This window comes from Oncorhynchus masou, chromosome 13 (assembly GCF_036934945.1).
Source record: "Oncorhynchus masou masou isolate Uvic2021 chromosome 13, UVic_Omas_1.1, whole genome shotgun sequence".
Taxonomy (NCBI): Eukaryota; Metazoa; Chordata; class Actinopteri; order Salmoniformes; family Salmonidae; genus Oncorhynchus; species Oncorhynchus masou.
Genome location: NC_088224.1, coordinates 29,383,344 through 29,386,832, shown reverse-complemented (window position 1 = coordinate 29,386,832; position 3,489 = coordinate 29,383,344).

Genomic DNA, 3,489 nt, shown 5'->3' with positions numbered 1-3,489 from the left:
GGGTCTCACTCAGGCAGACTGGATGTGTTGTTATCAGCCTCAGACAGAAAGAGAGAGAGAGAGAGCGCTCGCGTGTCTGTGTGGTTAGTTGAGGGAGGCCTAGGGGAGATGGTGTGTGTGTGTAGGCATGGAAAGGCAATGGATACCTCCCTGCATCCCTATGTGCAAACGCCCACCACTCTTGCACACGCGCAAACACACCCGCAAACACACGCACATACACACGCACACACACACAGCATTGGGGATACTAAAAACAACAACATTTGATTTTCAGCATCTTTCCACTTTTTCTCACACCTGCAATGAATGTGAATAGTCTGGAGCTGGCAGGACTTCCAGAGTTGTTTGTCTTTAACTGTGGACCAGAGCCACGGAATGGGATTTTCAAGATGAGAACTGAGTCTGTGGCTATTCCCTTTTGTCTCCTTTGTTTCATTATAGCTACAATAAAAGGATTTGGGGAATTCACACAAGACTTGCTTTCCTTTCCTTTCTACTAGATCTCAATCCTTCTTCTCAATGGAGAGAAATGGAAAGAGAACATGTGTACTGGTAGACTGCAAACGTTTCAAATGTCTCCAGCTTGATTGTCAGGTTCATGTTCGTGTCATGTCAAAATCACACAGTACCAGTCAAATGTTTGGACACATCTACTCATTCAAGTTTTTTTTACTATTTTCTACATTGTAGAATAATAGTGTAGGTATCAAAACTATGAAATAACACACACATGTAGTATCCAAAAAAGTGTTGAATAAATCAAAATATATTTGAGATTTGAGATTCTTCAGAGTAGCCAATCTTTGCCTTGATGACAGCTTTTAACACTCTTGGCTCTTTCTCAACCAGCTTCACCTTGATTGCTTTTCCAACAGTCTTGAAGGAGTTCCCACATATGCTGAGCACTTGTTGGCTTATTTTCCTTCACTCTGCGGTCCAACTCATCCCAAACCATCTCAATTGGGTTGAGGTCGGGTGATTGTGGAGGTCAGGCAATCTGATGCAGCACTCCATCACTCTCCTTCTTGGTCAAATAGCCCCTTCACAGCCAGGAGGTGTGTTGGGCCATTGTCCTGTTGAAAAACAAATGATAGTCCCACAAAGCACAAACTAGATGGGATGGCGTATCGCTGCAGAATCCTGCGGTAGCCATGCTGGTTAAGTGTGCCTTGAATTCTAAATTAATCACTGACAGTGTCACCATCAAAGCACCCCCACACCTCCTCCTACATGCTTGTAGGTGGGAACTACACATGCAGAGATCATCCGTTCACCTATTCTGCGTCTCACAAAGACACGCCAGTTGGAACCAAAGATCTAACATTTGGACTCATCAGACCAAATGACAGATTTTCACTAGTCTAATGTCCATTGCTTGTGTTTCTTGGCCCAAGCAAGTCTCTTCTTCTTATTGGTGTCCTTTCATAATAGTTTCTATGCAGCAATTCGACCATGAAGGCCTGATTCACACAGTCTCCTCTGAACAGTTAATGTTGAGATGTGTCTGTTACTTTAACATTTATTTTGGCTGCAATTTCGGAGGCTGATAACTTATCCTCTGCAGCAGAGGTTACTCTGGGTCTTCCATTCCTGTGGCGGTCCTCATGAGAGCCAGTTTCATCATAGCACTTGATGGTTTTTGTGACTGCACTTGAAGAAACTTTGAAAGTTCTTGACATTTTTCGTATTGACCTTGATGTCTTAAAATAATGATGGACTGTAACTTCTCTTTGATTATTTGAGCTGTTCTTGCCATAATATGGACTTGGTATTTTACCAAATAGGGCTATCTTCTGTATACCACCCCTGCCTTGTCACAACACAACTGATTGGCTCAAACGCATTAAGAAGGAAAGAAATTCTATGAATTAACTTTTAACAAGGCACACCTGTTCCTTGAAATGCATTCCAGGTAACTATTTCATTAAGCTGGTTGAGAGAATGCCAAGCGTGTGCAAAGCTGTCAAGGCAAAGGGTGGCTACTTTGAAGAATCTGAAATATAAAATATATTTTGATTGTTTAACACTTTTTTGGTTACTACATGATTCCATATGTGTTATTTCATTGTTTTGATATCTTCACTTGTTTTCTACAATGTAGAAAATAGTCCAAATAAAGAGAAGTCCTTCAATGAGTAGGTGTGTCAACTTTTGACTGGTACTGTATGTAATCCATTTCTCCCTGTGTGTGTTCAAGTGTTTGAATGCCGTTTTAGGATTGTGACTATCTCTGTCTTGGTTGAATGATTGCGACTAACTCTATCTAGGTTGAATGATTGTGACTCCGAAGTAGAAAACAATAAACAACAGCTACAAGACAGCTCTCTATGTCCTGACAGAAAAGAGAAATGTCCCTATTTGTTCTCCTGAATCACTTTTATGGCAGTTTAATCTCAGTGCAGCCATATATTTATTTATTTATTTTACCTTTATTTATTTAATCAGGTAGGCAAGTTGAGAACAAGTTCTCATTTATAATTGCGACCTGGCCAAGATAAAGCAAAGCAGTTCGACAGGTACAACAACACAGAGTTACACATGGAGTAAAACAAACATACAGTCAATAATACAGTAGAAAAATAAGTCTATATACAATGTGAGCAAATGAGGTGAGATAAGGGAGGTAAAGGCAAAAAAGGCCATGGTGGTAAAGTAAATACAACATAGCAAGTAAAACATAAATAAATAAAAATTAACACTGGAATGGTAGATTTGCAATGGAAGAATGTGCAAAGTAGAGATAAAAATAAAGGGGGTGCAAAGGAGCAAAATAAATAAATACAGTAGGGGGAGAGGTAGTTGTTTGGGCTAAATTATAGATGGGCTATGTACAGGTGCAGTAATCTGTGAGCTGCTCTGACAGCTGGTGATTAAAGCTAGTGAGTGGGATAAGTGTTTCCAGTTTCAGAGATTTTTGCAGTTCGTTCCAGTCATTGGCAGCAGAGAACTGGAAGGAGAGGCGGCCAAAGTAAGAATTGGTTTTGGGGATGACCAGACCATACCTGCTGGAGCGCGTGCTACAGGTGGGTGCTGCTATGGTGACCAGCGAGTTGAGATAAGGGGGGACTTTACTTAGCAGGGTCTTGTAGATGACCTGGAGCCAGTGGGTTTGGCAACGAGTATGAAGTGAGGGTCAGCCAACGAGAGCGTACAGGTCGCAGTGGTGGGTAGAATATGGGGCTTTGGTGACAAAACGGATGGCACTGTGATAGACTGCATCCAATTTATTGAGTAGGGTATTGCAGGCTATTTTGTAAATGATGTCGCCGAAGTCGAGGATCGGTAGGATGGTCAGTTTTACAAGGGTATGTTTGGCAGCATGAGTGAAGGAGGCTTTGTTGCCAATTCTAGATTTAACTTTGGATTGGAGATGTTTGATGTGAGTCTGGAAGGAGAGTTTACAGTCTAGCCAGACACCTAGGTATTTGTACTTGTCCACATATTCTAAGTCAGAACCGTCCAGAGTAGTGATGTTGGACGGGCAGG